The 17,131-nt window shown below is 35.5% G+C and overlaps 1 protein-coding gene across 1 annotated transcript in view; it reads right to left on the bottom strand.

Moving 5' to 3' along the window:
• The window catches only part of LOC123551880 (beta-1,3-galactosyl-O-glycosyl-glycoprotein beta-1,6-N-acetylglucosaminyltransferase-like), a 54,692-nt gene that overhangs the window by 13,059 nt on the left and 24,502 nt on the right, over positions 1-17,131 (bottom strand). The window lies entirely within an intron of this gene.

The raw sequence follows: 17,131 nt of genomic DNA, 5'->3' as shown, positions 1-17,131 counted from the left end.
TTGTTTGAAAAATTTAAATGTCAAAAAATTAAAAGAGCATATTTGTTTGTTTCAGTGTAAGATTGAACTATTTTTCATTTTTTTTCACGAGTGAACACCAGATGCAACATTGTCACGAGTGGCATAGCCATGAGTGACAATGTAAGATATAGTGTTCATGAGTGAGAGATATTTTGATCTTACACGTGAAAGAAACAAATTTTCTTTTTATTTCATGATTTTACAAAATCTAACCATTCATAGTTTCTTACCAGTGAAAAATATAGTTGATATTTTTCACTTTGAAAATACCAGATATATTTCACTCTTCTACTTCAATAATTCACTGAGAAACATGTAGTGAAAGGTAATAACTGTATATAGTTACCTTATGTAAGAACAAAGGTATATATCTTATTTAATAAAAATACCATTTCTGTTTACATGCAGAATTTAACACGACTGTACATATATTTATTTTAATTCTTTGCTGTCACTCACACTTAATTATACCATGTTAACACACTCACTTACTCATTAATGGCTATATATTCATCACTGAATCCATTGTTATAGGTCTAACATGACTGGATACAGTGTGAAACTTAGTCTAGGTTATCAGTACTGATTTGATAATATTTTTCACTGTAAAAATACCAGATATATTTCACTCTAACATTTCAATAATTCGCTAAAAACATGTAATAAATTGTTATCATATGAAAGAATTTTACCCCTGGCATCTCAAGTGGTATCTGCAGTGATATATAACTGTATGAAACGTATAAATATGAAATGTAGACACTATGTAATGACTAGAAAAATATTAGTAGAGTCTGAAGCTCACATTTGCCGCTTTGATCATTTATAAGCGCAAATAGTTGAAAAGCGATGCGATTTAGCGAAAATAGTATGCACACATGCTTTATAAGCGCAGATAGTTGAAAAGCGATGCGATTTAGCGAAAATAGTATGCACACATGCCATAATTCAATGACACAAGATTAAGATTAAGCAATTATTTTCTTGATGATTCATCATAATATTACCAAACATTGTTTTGTTGAAAACATTTTCTAGAATGTTTTGTTTATTTGTTTGTTTTGTTCTTGTGTATTTACTTTGTTTGTGTGTATGTACATGTATGTTGGCCGTGTGGGCGTCCGTGTGCTTAGTTTACGTTTGAGGAGGCTGCGATTTTAGAACATGACTAAAGATTACTTTACAGTGTTATGGTTGGACGGCTCGAGAAGCAAATTAAGCTTAAATTATGGTGTTTTTCACTCAATCCTGAGTTTCCTATAGTTTAGCTTAGTAAAATAATTATACATTGGTAAGTGGTTGGTTTAATATTACATATACAGTACCTTACATGAATATGCCTTTCATTTCATGTTTTACAGCGCCACAAGGTTTGGAAAGAAGAGGATTCAGTTTTCTTATAAATACTGGGTGCCAACCAAAGGCGCTATTGGTACGATTATGTAAAGTCTTTGGTTTGACACTGCCGGTAAGCGAACCTACGACTTCTGACAGCCAAACCTGATGCTCTACCACTAATGTTTTGAAGCGCTGCATTGGTAATGGTTAATGCCACATAACATACACATTTGTGAATCTCGTACTTCAATTGTATAATTTAGTGTAGTTGTATAATGAAAAGTTTCGTTGAACCTGAAATCGGTGAATATGGTTTTATCCTCAAACATTTAACCATAGCACATATGAAATGCTAATCACTTGTACATTCTTTCATGGGCCCTTAAACACATTTGCATCACATATATTGGATAGGAAATTTGCGTCGTCAAATTAATATGTTAACGACTACAAAACACTACAAACGTATTACAAGGTTTTCAACAGAGTATTGGTTATGTTAAGTGCACACTCTTTAATGATGCTAACTACATTTGCATTACATAATATTCGCATATAGGAAGACATAGTAAGTTCTGGCACATCCTCTGTGAATATACACAGATCTCAATAGAGGTACAACAAGATGATGATCAATCTCTTAATTTTTATCTCTCACAAACAGCACACTCACATAAAGTTTTTGGATATTTTATCATGCTATAGATATCTCCAATTTAATCACTCGATAATAGTCGTATGTGTTGAAATATAAAAACATCTTCATGTCATGTTATACTTTGAACATATAGCTTATTAGAAACTGTGTACAAGTTAGAAAACACAAGAATATTTGTAAAACGCAAAACGTACATTTGCGGGTCATACATTTCCTTAGTTCAATATGATTTAAGGAACTCTAAATATAAATACAATTATGGAAACAGATTAACATTCGGTTGATTCTTTGTAGATTGATATTAGTATCGTAGTTTGATTTCCATTTTTCACTGTTTTAGAAAGAAAAACTCACACGGGGTTGAACAATGTAAAACCCTAGTAAAATGTGTTTCATGTTTATTTAAAGTATGTCAATTGCTTAATTATGCACAAAACATTCATTATTCTTAAATGGTTTAAACCCCTTTTTGCTGTAAAGTACATCTATCATATATAAATTGAATTGACTGTTAATAAGTTTCCCTTCTATCAGATACAGTGTCAAGAGGCCATACCGAAAATTGAAACTTCGACAAACAACAAATAGTACAGATGTAGGCTACAATATTTCTTAAAACTTTTGAAGTACTCATGACATGCCAAACACAGAGTACCATGATACACCAAATACTGGTGTCACCAGTCTAGACATGTGACGTGAGTACAGAGCAACATTTTGCTGACAGGAGTGTTTGATTTTCTTAACATTTGATAGTCCATAGATGCATTGACACAGCTGATCATTCCTTTCCTGGAAGATCTATCAATAACTAAACTGCGTGGCAAATGAACACCTGGAATAAAAAGAAAGGAAGCTGATAGACATGATAGAGGGCCAGGAATTAGGTAGGAAACTATTATACTGTTAATGAGTGTTATGTTTCTTAGCAAAAAAGGTTAAGGCTAACTTAAAGGTACCGATTTCGTTACTATATACAATAAATAGGTTTTAGTAAGTTTTACTTTAGAAATGAAATGTTTTACTAAGTCAGTTTTGTTTGTTTGTTTTGGGTTTAACGCCGTTTTTCAACAGTATTTCAGTCATGTAACGGCGGGCAGTTAACTTAACCAGTGTTCCTGGATTCTGTACTCTCCGCACGTAACTGCCAACTTCCTCTCATGAATTATCAGAGGTGGAAGACGAATGATTTCAGACACAATGTCTTTTCTCAAATCGTCACGGAGAACATACGCCCTGCCCGAGGATCGCACTTGCGACCCCGCGATCCGTAGACCAACGCTCTCCCTACTGAGCTAAGCGGACGGGCTTTACTCGCTCACCCAATACAGGCAATACCATTTGTATAGACTACACTCTTTATACAAACAGCTAAGTAATCTGAATATATACGCATATCGTCGTTTGTATATGCATAAACTACACTATTCTGCGATCTTACCCTAATATTTACTTTCTAAACTAAAAGATTGACTAACTACACTTTTCTGCACTCTTTCCCTTATATTTAATTTCTAAACTAAAAAACTGACTAACTACACTTTTCTGCGATCTTACCCTTATATTTACTTTTTAAACTAAAAGATTGCCTAGCCACACTTCTCTGCGATTTTTCCCTGATATTTACTTTCTAAACTAAAAGATTGACTAACTACACTTTTCTGCACCTTTCAGCGATCAAACCCTTTTATTATTAAATCTATATTTATAGTCCTCTCCATTGGACTAGATGTAGTCACATGATTAATGATAAAAAGTCATACTGACTCGAAGGCGGAGCCAAAAACAGATATTGACCTCCAGCTTTGACGTCATCATGGTTTGATGTCAAAACAATGCGACGTCGTACACAACTTACCGCGAAAAATGACCAAAGGTTGCCAATATTTGTATTTAATGTTTATACTTGTGAGTAGGCTGGATTTAATGATAAAACAATTGTTGCCTTTTAAGTTCGGTCGATATGTGGATTTATCGACCTGATAAAAGTGATATCGACCGAGGGCGCATGCAGTAATTGTATGATATTTACTTTCTATACTAAAAGATTGACTAACTTCACTTTTCTGCGATCACTTTTTTGCGCGATCTTTCCCTTATATTTACTTTCTAAACTTAAAGATTGACTAACTTCACTTTTCTGCGATCTAACCCTTATATTTACTTTCTGAACTAAAATATTGACTAATTACACTTTTCTGCGATCTTTCCCTTATATTTACTTTCTAAACTAAAAGATTGAGTAATTACACTTTTCTGCGATCTTTCCCTTAGGCCTCACCAAATTAAAAAGTTGTTCATCGGATTTGCCGCTCGTATATTTTCAGAAACACAAAAGGAATATTTTTTTTTGTTTTTGGCTTGCGCTCGCCCCATTGAAAAAATCAATCCAAAATTTTTTGGTGCGCTACTTTTTACGGACGTAAAAGTGTATAAATGCTTATAATTCCAGTCCTAGATTGTTCTCAAATGGATTTTAATCAAAATAAATACATACTACGCACACATCGTCTATAATAAATCATAACACTTATAGTTAGTTGCATTAAAGTTGTTTCCCCTTTATGCAGTTACGCCATTTTCTTCAAATGTTTACCAAATTACATGCTACAAAATCGATTTATTTTATTGAAAACTGGATGAAGAAAAACATACTAATTTATTTGATAACATCAATCTACATTATTTTGGTAAGGGTAAATACTTATTGATACATGTCACTTATCTGTTTTCTGTTTTTCCTGTCCAAATGATCAGCATTTGCATACGAAAGTTGGTGGGGTAAGGAATTTACATTATGAGTTGTTTTCAGAACAGTTTCGATTTTCAAAGGTATCAAAGATACATCAAACTATTGGTAAACAATTATAAAACACAAAATAAAAATGTCAATATCATTTTTTCATTGGTGCCTCAAGTAAACGGATTTAATGAGACAGAATTCATACTTCAACATTGAAAAAATAAGGCCGAATGCTGTTTTTCTGTTTTGAATTTTGCTTACTCCATTTAAAAATAACCTTACACCAGACGTAAAACCTACCTAAATTTCTTCCATAATATAAAATCTAAGAGTGAAAGCAAAATAGGGAACTTTCACCGCGTGAAACTCAATATTTTTAAAGATGTGTAACTCCACCCCTTCTGTTTAAGTAGTAAAATTCACTTTGAACAACAAGAAATCACTTATAAGATTCATCTTTTTCCATTTTTGTACAAGAAATCAATAATAAGTCTTGAAAGAAGTAAAAACTTACTAGAAAAAAAGGAAAATATGGAAAAAAAATTTGGTCCCAGTAGGGTTTGAACCTACGCCCCCCAAAGAATTGCAGTAAAAGTAGTTTATGGTAGGAATTGAATACTCTTCAAAAAGGAGGTTCTCTATTAGTGATCTAACAAATTTAATATGTTATGAAAGTTTAAAGTTAGAAAAAGAGCTGTACATAAGACAACATGCTCGACTTTTCTGAATCAGAGCTTAGCCAGTAAAAGGGGCATAATAGTCAGAAGCTTTGAAAGTACAAAGCTATTGGTCATTATACAAAACTTAATTAAAAATATTCTGTGTTAAAAAGGGGCATAACTCTGTCTAGATTCAGACTTATGAGTATTGTTTCTCCAGGTATAGACCATATCGACATTAAGGATAAATCCCGTTTTCCGGTATTTCCGTACATAGGGTCAGGGGGGCTGGTGATATTAACCAATATAAAGACCGTGTACAATATTAGCGATTATTTTTGCCAGAAGATAAGAATTTATGAAAGTTCTTACTTTCTCACAATGGAAATACTATTCTACGACTTCGGCAACATTTTTTTTTTTGCAAAAATAATCTGTTTACCTTGAAAAATGGAAATAATTTCACACCTTCGGTATCGAGTCACGGAAGCGGCAGTGTAGAATAAAAGATAAAATTTCAAAAATAAAGTAAACATTTAGGATATTTTTGCTACATCTTAATTACAACAATGTTTAATGATAATCTGCAATACTTTTTTATTTTCTTTGTTTAAAACTTTAAAAAAGGATAATCTAAACACTACCGCCATGTAGCGTAATGGCCGATACCCCCTCACCGTGAAAACGGGAACGGGCGTTTATTAGTGGTTAATACCGGAAAACGGGATTTTATCCATAATGTCGATATCGAGCAAAGACTTTGACAGTAAATAACTGTTCTAAGTTTCAAATTAGAATTAATAGATCTAGTAACACTCACATAGATATTTGATGTATCAAAAACTTTGTAAAGTCAGCTAAGAATGCTACATTTTCATAGCAGTAAATATTCAAGTCACATATGTATGTGATAAGTATGGTGTAAGGTTATGCATTGTTGTTTATTACATATTTTCTAGCAGCATTTTCAAAAGCATGCATTATTTGATTACAGTGTACTGTATGACAATGTTATTACTAGTTTACCAATTATTTTCAAATATGTGGCTGGAAAACACCTACGTAGGCATTTCGTGAAGATGAAAGTTTAATGTGTTATATGTGAAGTATATGATATGAGTAGTTCATTGATGCCGGTAGTCACAATTCTAAGGTCAAATTAAGGTCAAGAAATTAGGTCAAAGGTCATTAAGTGCAGTTTTTACTAATTTCACTTATTTGACATCATATCTTCGCCATTTTGATGAAAGAAGTGAGCAAAAATGGTATTTAATTGAAGCCAATGTATTTAACTATGAAATAAAATCACTATATGCAAATTAGCTCATTTGCATATTAACTAATATTAATGAAAGCGACAAAATCGTACAAAATTACGATAAAAATTGGCATGTATGTACAGCTGTACAATATTTATTGTCTTATGTATAATTTTCATGATTTGAAAAACAGAAAGGTAACAAATGATATGTGGGATACTCATTTCTTGATAAACGCAATTGTTTATATCGCCATCATATGTGTTTTATGTGTAGATACTGCTAGAAGTGGGTGGGTTGAGTTGACTTCGTACCAACAGTTATCTTTAGCATAATTGTGTAGTTGTTTTCACAAAAGCAAGGCAATTCTTTTGTATTAGGTACATATCTGCCGGCTATTTCAAACTGTGAACCTATGTCACACAGCCAATATGGCTGCCATTTTTTTTTCAAAATGGCGACCAAAACAACCACCAAAGGTAAGTATGTTCAAAAGTATACATATATATGAGCGTTTACATAAGTTTTAATGTAATTTATTGCAATATTAAGATTGATAAATACAATTGATAATACGACCATACCCATGTAGGCAACCTCAGATAACCACAATGGCGCTCATTTTTCAAAATGGCTGCCAAAAAAAAAGTTAACGTTTCTTTGCATACATTATAGATTTTACATAGTTGTTTTATGTAGTTTAGCATAGTATTGTGATTGGAAAACATTACTATTTTAAATCAGGTTGACACCATCTCAGACAACCAATAAGACAGCCACTTTTCACAATGGCCGTCAAGAAGTCAGTATGTTCAGTTTTTCTAATATACTGGAGAATGTACAAAGGTTTTATGTAAGGTTTTGCAGTATTTTGACGGATAATTAAACAATATACTATTTAAAACATACATTGGGTTTACAGACAGGATTGCCTAAATTGGTATCAATAGTATACTTGGTATAACGAAATATGTATTTCTTTGGCATATCGGCAGGCAAACTTGGCTTTTCATACATGCCACTATGGATATTCTTAGGATACTTAATGTTGTTGGATTTAACGTCGCACCGACACATGATAGGTCATATGGCGACTTTCCAGCTTTAATGGTGGAGGAAGACCCCAGGTGCTCCTCCGTGCATTATTTCATCACGAGCGGGCACCTATTCTTAGGATACAGACAGGCAAACTGTGTATAAGTGATATATATATTCAGGCCATTTTTTTTGGAATCATTTGTTTACAGACACGTCATCCGAGCCTAATATTGATGCCACTATCGTTATCGAGGGTATACAGACATACCACTCTGAGTATCCTGTGTATACAGACTGGTCCTACTTGCTAAACATACAGACATCTAGGGAAAACGTGGCTATACATATAGACAACAATAGGTAGCCTTAATACAGAGACAGATAAAATGGGTATCTCAGTTATACAAGAAAATTATCCTGGGTATACATACATGTGCATTCCACTATGGGTATCTTAGTTAGGCAATCATTCACTCTGTGTGCTTTGTGCATACATAATAGCCACCCTGGCTATACATAAAGTCCACGTTGGGTACCTTGGCTAGGAATACAGGTCATGGGTATACAGAAAGCCTAATATTGTTGCCACTATCGTTATCGAGGGTATACAGACATGCCACTCTGGGTATCCTGTGCATACAGACAGGTCATATTGCCTACTCATTCATACATACTGACAAATACTAGTATACTAAATAACAGACAGGCAATTCTGGGTATTCTGGACATACAGAAGGACCAACAGAGTTTCCTTGCAACTCTGGATATTCTGGGTATACAGGCATGTCATCCTGGCTTTACAGTTGTATATAAAGGCTACTAAGGGTATCTTCGATTTACATACACACCATTCTGGGTATCTTGGGCATATAGAAATGCCATCACTGCTATACATTCAGGTCACTTTGGATGGCACTGGTATACAGACAGGTTTCCTATGTATCCACAGTTTAAAGCCATGCCACTCTGTGTAGCTTGGATATACAAACATGTCATCGTGGCCATTATATACTGTCCATTATGGATATCTTACATATATGATATATTTTACATAATAAGCCTTTCTGGGTAAAAAAAATAGATATACAGGCAGACCATCGTTGCTATACACTAGGCCAGTATATGCTTTGAGTATTGTAATCGTACCCGGTTTTTTGTCATGGATGGCGCTATAACAGTTAGTACTGGATGGCTCTTAGAATTTACTACTTTAAAAACCTGATCTCTGAATTATATCATTGGATGGCATTTACTACCTTGTAACCTTTACGTATATCTGATGGTAGAGACGTAATTCAATAGAAAGATTTATTCGTTTCAATTACTTTTAATGATGTTGAAATATTTGCTATATTATAACGATGTTGAATTAAATCATGTAATTAATACGTTATTGTGTTCTGTTTTATATTTCATAACCCTTGGTAGTGTCACTGTAGCTGTAAACTTCTGTATTTCAATGCTCTTAATTGTTAAATTGTTATGAAAATGTCACTTTGGCAAAGGAGATGTACACATTTTGCTGTTTTTGTGTTATTTTGACGGAATTCACTATTTTTGACGGCGTCCACAGGTCTCGACGGATTTTACAGTATTGACGGCAACCACCTTTTGACGGCATTCGCGAAATTGACGGCGTTTAGTATTGTCATGTAGAAATCAATATTATTAATGCTCTTTTGACGGTATACTTTGACGGCTGACGGAACCAGTGAAATTTGACGGACTATAGACCTATCTCTGATGACCTACGGGTTTCAACCACTTACCCGTTTTGACGGTGGAAAAGCTAAAAACTTGACGGCATTCGCTTTATTTATAGCCTTTTGCGTACTAAGATCCCCAGGGTGAATAGTCCCGCCAGAAAAGTTTCAAACATAGCGTTGTCCAATCAGCGCGCACAGCGGTTCCAGTTAGCCAATGAAATCGTTACGCATCACGATCATCGTCTGTATCAAATCGCCGTCATGCGAGATAAATCCGTCAAAGGTCCAGTAAAAGCACGATTACAAGGTCCACACAGAACGGATCCCTAAAAGGGTTACAACTTTGTTATTGGCAGTCTTAGGGGATTTAATATTTACTAACGGTAGTTATGCTGCTTGTTGGTAATTTCTCACAGCGTCTGGCATGGAAGGAACTAGCTTCCGTCAAAAGTTTGACGAGTAAATGTAAGCAATCCAGAGTTTATACGTTTGTCAACATTATTGAACTAGATTGTTATTGGCATGAACTCTATTGATGATGGTAAATATCTATGACTATGAATAGCCGCCGTGCGTTTGTTTGTTCAAACATAATTTGCAATTGTAACGCATTTCCGCGATCATAACAAATCTTGATGGAATTCATGTCTTTGCCATTTGTGTACCAATTCACACTAGTTACTGGTCTATTAAGATGATTTATGCATAGTACATGTTTGGTTTGGTCTGAAATAGTTCCTCACCCAGTTATTTTGTGATTGTATACTTATTTACCAGTGTTAGCTAGACTGACTATTACACTTCCCCCTCCTTTGCCGAAAATTATCCTCCTGGATAATCAAAAAGTTATTCTATTTCAGTTACTGTTAGTGTTACCTTCAGTTGTTATTGTTCTACCAAGGGCATTGCTTTGTTATTTGAGATAAATCATTAAAGAATATATATAACATACATAAACTTTACTCTAGAGAGAGATATCAACATATCATATATTAACTATAAGAACTGATCAACACAAACAAATAAATCTTAAACAACACTGTTTCTGCTCAGTTTATCATTCTAGCTACTGTTCTGCAATGTTTAGGCACCCTTCTATTGAAACATACTTGAAAATAAATTTGGTACCTCAGAAGTCTAGTTAAAACTGCGAAACAACAAACAATAGAAACAATCATGAACAATGCAACACTTCATTCACTCAAATTATCATGTTCACTAGCCATCTCTTGCAATTTTAATAATGCAATCTTCACATCAAATTCACGTATAATTTCTCCTTACTACGCTTCTGTTAGAATAAATATACTCCCATGGCTAGATTGCTGAATTAATTACAACACTTCAGAGAACTAGAATTATCAGTTGAGCAGCACAACTTTCCTATGAAATTTACTTAGAATAATTCACACACATTTATGCCATACTGATTAATAAAAATATGAAACTTCATGAAAACACCGTGTGCTTATTATTTCCATAACAAGATAATTCCTTAATATAAGGAAATATGTTAATTACTCACTTCGACCTTACTTCATCAAAATACACTCTTAAATATATTGAATAACACTATATTCCAAATAATTAAACCAATGAATATTTCAGCAACACAATAGCAATAGAATCTTTCTTTCCTTACGAATTCCTTTTGAAAACACATTACTTTTTCATTAAATCACTGAACTTTTCAATTAGAGACATATACAAGAAACCTACTTCAATAATTCACTGTTAATAAACAGTTAGCATTCACTGATTCAGACTTAGAAAACTTTATATCACTGAATTCTTCCTTCTCATATACAATGTGTAGCTCATATTATGTATTTTATAATCATGTAGATATTGCTTCTATGATACTTATTACACTTGTGTAGATCACAAAATATACTGCTGTGTAGATCACACTTAATTTATATACCTTTTGTATATTTATTGAGCACAGAATATACTACTTTAAAACACACTGTGGATCACAATACTTTTGAAGATTACTTTATCTTCTGCTACTCAGCTTTGTGGGCAATTTCACTATTTACACGACTTCTAATTCTTCTGTATTTACTATACATTTTTATCCTTAAATGTGTTATAATTGTCATGATTTTTCACTTACAAGCCTCAGTGGGATGTTAATAGCCTTCAGGTCAATCTCTCGTGTGAGCTGGCTGTTATTTATAAATTCCAGCATGTTGATCTGGTCTTCCTCTGCTTTAGACGGTACTCTTCCAGATGCTATTTCTCTTAAAAGTTGGTACGTGTAAAATCGACTTCTGGTTACAGCTGCTTCAGACGCTTCTGTGTTTGCTTTAGCAGAACCAGGAAGAGCTAAAAAGTTATATTTATCCAGAAGGTACTTCCTGGACATATTTGTTGAAACAAAACCATTCAACGCGACTTCAATGGACATGGCCATGAATTCCCATGAGAGAAGTTTCCTGTCTGGTGACATAGACTGCCAGTCAACTGGTGGCCATCTGAAAACACTACCACTGACCTTTATTTCTGCGTCATATGCATTCTTCCATTCTCGTCGGCCAGGTGGACACATTGGCATTACACCGGATTTAAGTAGTGCCTCGGCCCTAAGCTGGTAACTGTTGTATTGATTTACTGTTGTCTGATTTACACTTGTTGGGTTTATACACTGCGAGCTGGTCTCGCCAAACTCTAAGGATAACAAAGTATTAACTGATGTAGTGGTTTCGTTTTCTTCCATTATCTGTGTAATTTTAGTTTCACTCTCTTTCTTCAGCTTGGGAATTTCTATTATTCTTCTGAAAAAGCCATCTGATCCTTTCACTAAGTTTACATTTGTGTCTACCTTATTTTGTGTGGACACTGTTCCATTGTCATTTTCAGGGTTATCCTGCTTTGATTCTTTCTTTGTAACGTATGTATCAATGCTTGATTTTGCTTCAGTCTGTTCAACTTTTTCTAGCTCAATTTTCTCACTAGTTTCTTCCTTCTGCATTGTTTCTTGTTCAATGTGTCTATCTGATACATTTCTTTCTATGTTTTCTGTGTCTACATTTACATCTGATGCTCTCTCATTGTCTTTGTCGGTATCTGGTTTGCTCATTTCTTCTACTGTTATATCTTGGTCTTGTGTCACTTTGACATTGCATTCATGGTTCAGTAGGTTCAAAGTTTCTGCACTACTGTTATTCTGCACTTTTGCCTCTGTTTCAGTTGGCACTAACTTTGGCTGTTTGTCAATCGTCTTCTTTTGGGAGTCTAAATTTAGTGTCTTTGATTTAGGGGATCTAATGTCTGTTTTCCTCGATTTAAGGGACTCTTTACATTTTTGTACTGTCTGATTTTCTATATCTTCTAGTGGTTTACCGTCACTTTCAGGTGTCTCTTTTGTGACCACTAATCTCCTTATACCACCTTCAGTCTTGACAAGCTTCAATGACTTTGGGCTTTCTTTAAACCTTTTAACCTCTACCTCATCTTCCAAATCAGTGTCTGACTCACTTAACTGTGGCACTGTTACAATATTCTTCCTACTAGATATATCTTTCAATGTCTGGTTTGTTTCACTGGATTTCTTACTATCACTTGCTTTCTTAGGTGTTTCTAGCTGGCGCTTTCTACTTGTATTTTTCTCTAAACTATCTTTACTATCTTTATGCATGCTGAGATCTAACGGACTTGCCGTGAATAACTCGTCTATATCTATACCTAACTTATTCTCATCTACCTTCACCTCTTTGACTTCTTTAGATTTCATTGGAATTTTGCATTCCTTGAGAGTTTCTAATTTCTGCTTCTTTGCCTTTTCCTTCTCAGCCTTTTCTTTCTCAGCCTGCTCCCTATCTGACCTCGCCTTTATGCCGACTTTCCATCCCTTTCTCAACTTATCTCTCATTGTCATGCTGTCTTCCTGCTTCTCTGCCCACGACATCATCAACCTTCTTGCTTCCATAGCAATACCTGAGTCCCAAGGTTCAGGTTTAATTAACCTAGCGTAATCCTCTGGGTATACAGAGAAGTAGAAGCAATTTCTCATCCCAAGAAACGTCTGAGGCTGACATCCGTACTCTATGTAGTGTCTGCTAGTACAGTGCTTCACCATGTCATTGACCCTTGTAAATACCTTTTCTTTGTCACACCATGGACAAATAACAGACTGGCGTCTGTGAAAACTAGATATCACATGCGTATAGAGTTCTGTTTTACACTTAAAAGTCCTTGTGCAAAGCCAACACGCCTCCATAGTCTGGAAATAGATCGAACATTAAAGTTGTTACAAATATTAAGTAAGCGGACTATACGAAAATACACTCATTTCAATATTGCACCCAAAATTCACAAGCGCGTCATCTCAGTATATATGTTCGCGCGAGTTCATATATTGTACATCTCCTTTACTATTATTGTTGACGATTTTTACACTATTTAGCTGGTCTAATGTATTTGAATCACTTTACATTGTTATTTGTCACTTGTTTACTAATTTTAGACTTATTACCATTTTTGATATTGGTACTGTTAAGTTTCTTCAAACTGTGATATAACTTATTACATTTCATATAAATGTAGAATTTAAGAATTTGTTATTTAACTTTTTTTTTTTTATTTATACAGTTCCCCCGTCTTTTAGATAATTTAGAGGCATGTACGTTTGACCTTACTGTTCAGCACTTTTAATTTTGAGTGATTCTCTCCTTAACCATGTTGGAATATTAACACCAGAATATGGCCATAGTCTGTCTATGTGGTAAGCCTTCGGTTTATTTTTATTTGATCTTTTGACCAAACATATCAGATCATCTAGAGTGTTTGTGACGATGAATGGACCTTTCCATTTATTAACTAATTTGGTGCAAACACCTTTCTTTCTCGAGGGGTCATGCAACCAGACAAGTTGACCTTTATGATACCGTCTCTGCTTAGTATTTGTGTCATAATGTCTCTTTTGATAGTTAGCGACCTTATGTATGTTATCTCTAGCTAAGTCATGTACTTCGGTCATCTTTTGTTTTAAGTCGTCAACGTATTTGTCATCATTCTGATACCGATTGTTAGTGTCACCTGGAGTACCAATTATAGCATTTAAAGGTAAGACAACCTCACGTCCAAAAGCCATTTTATTTGGAGAAATCTTTGTAGTGTTGTGACTTGAACTGCGATATGCCATCATGGCTAGTTGTAGATACTTGTCCCAATTTTTCTGATCTTTAGCACAGTAAGCAGATAGCATTGAGATGAGCGTTCTGTTTAAGCGTTCTATCATCCCATTGGCTTGTGGTCTTAAGCTGGTAGTACGCGTCTTTTCAGTATTGAGATATTTGCAGACTTCAGCAAATAATTGAGACTCGAAGTTGCTACCTTGATCGGTATAAACTTGAAGTGGTACACCAAATCTTGTAACAAAATTGTCAACGAATGCTTGAGCTACTGTTGCTGCATCTTGATTTGGAATTGCAACGCACTCTGACCATTTAGTGAACCAGTCAGAAATTACCAATATGTACTTGTTTCCATTTGTCGTTTCCGGAAGAGGACCCAAAATGTCCATAGCAACACGTTCCATAGGTTCACCTACAATGTACTGACCTAATGGAGCTTTATTTTTCTCTTTTGATAACTTGCGAGCCGTACAAGTATCACACTGTTTACAGTATTGCTTTATACTGTCTGATATACCAGGCCAGTAGAAACCTTGTCTTACTTTGTCTAACGTCCTGTCAAAGCCCAAATGAGCTGCAGATGGTATGTCATGATTAAGGCGAATGACTTCTTGTTGCCTTACTTTGGGTACAACTAACTGCCATGTTGTAGAACCACTTGCTTCTACAAATTTCCGATATAACATACCAGCTTTTATTTCCAACCTGTCCCATTGGCGCCACAACGTTTTTAACTTTGAAGAGCCACTAGAGATAACAGACCACTCTGGTCTTGCATCACCGGCAAGTTTTGCAGAGAGAACTTTATCTATATCTTTATCTGCAAGCTGTTCAGCTTGAATGTCTGTTGGATCCCAACCTTCTAGTATGAACTGATGTGGCCGTAAATCTGCTTTGGCTGCTTGGTCGGCATTACTTCTTGTTGTTACTCTTGCTACTTCATCATTACCCTCACTGTTATTAGCGACTGGTTCTATTTCGTCTCCTGCCTCTTTTCACTTGTATCATTGATTTCTTGCTGTCGTTTGCATGAGGCACAAGGTATTCTAGAAAGCGCGTCGGCATTGCTATGGCTCTTACCTGGCCTATGGACTACTTGGAGATTATGAGTTCCAAGCTCTTGAAGCCAACGAGCAGTCTGACCGGTGGGTGCTTTAAGACTGCGCATCCAGCTTACAGCTGAATTGTCCGTTCGAAGTAACACCTCTTGACCATATAGATAATGGTGAAAATGTTTAAGCGCCTGTACGACAGCAAGAAGTTCTTTTCTTGTTATGCAATAAGATTGTTCATGCTTATTCATACTTTTGCTCATGTATGCAATAACATGTTCTTTGTCGTCATGCACTTGTGACAAGATAGCACCTGTGGCTTTGTCACTGGCATCAGTGTCCAAAATGAACTGGCATTTGGGCCGCGGAAATGAAAGGATCGGCGATGTAGTTAGAGCGTCTTTCAATGTGTTAAAAGACTCTTCACATGTCTCAGTCCACATGAACTTCGACTTCTTTTCACACAATTTGTGCAGCGGCCTAGCTATATCTGCAAACCCCTTCACGAACTTTCTGTAATATGAGGCCAGTCCTAGAAAGCTTCTTACTTGCTTGGCATTTATGGGCGTCGGCCAATTTTTGACTGCTGATATCTTACTCTCGTCGGTACTTATCCCCTCTTCAGAAACTACGTGGCCCAGAAACGTGATCGATTTTTGAAAGAACAGACATTTTGATGCTTTCAATTTTAGATTGGCTTCTTGCAGGCGTTTGAATACATTCTCCAACCTGGTAAGTGTTTCCTCTACTGACTTACCCGGAGTGATAATGTCGTCCATATACAAAAGAGACTCGACCCATTGGATACCTCTTAAGACATTTTCCATCAATCGTTGAAAGGTAGCTGGACTATTAACAAGACCAAATGGCATCACTTTGAAATGGTACAGCCCATTTGACGATGTTGAGAACGCTGTCTTGTGCTTGTCACCTTCATCCATTTCCACTTGCCAAAAGCCGGAGCATAAGTCCATACTGCTGAACCATTTATTTCCTGCAAGGGCGTCAAGACACTCGTCAACTCGTGGAATTGGATAAGCATCGACCTTTGTAACAGCGTTTAACTTCCGGTAGTCCACACAGAAACGAGTAGAACCATCTTTCTTGGTGATTAAAACCACTGGCGACGACCATTCACTATTCGACGGCTCGATTATACCTTTCTTCAACATACGATCTACCTCTTCTTTCTCACTCGACCTTTTACCTATTGGTTGACGTCTAGGAGCTTGCTTCACTGGATGAGCATCGCCTGTGTATATCTTGTGTTTTACTCTGTCAGTACAACCTAGTTCGTCACTTGATGTAACAAAAATATTTTTGTATTTGTTCAGGAGTGAGGCAAGGCGGAATTTTTCGTCCTGTTTTAAATGAATTGAACTTTTCTCAAACAGTTCTGTTAAGTGTTCAGGAACGACTGCATTTTCACTATCTACTGGACTACCCTCGTTGATGTTAGCACAGCTAATTACTTCATCTTCACATTCTTCATAGGACGATTTGCAGAAACCAAGTC

The sequence above is a fragment of the Mercenaria mercenaria genome, chromosome 4 (genome assembly GCF_021730395.1).
Source record: "Mercenaria mercenaria strain notata chromosome 4, MADL_Memer_1, whole genome shotgun sequence".
NCBI lineage: Eukaryota > Metazoa > Mollusca > Bivalvia > Venerida > Veneridae > Mercenaria > Mercenaria mercenaria.
The sequence above is the reverse complement of the archived record's forward strand: the minus strand, read 5'-3'. Positions and strand labels throughout refer to the sequence as shown.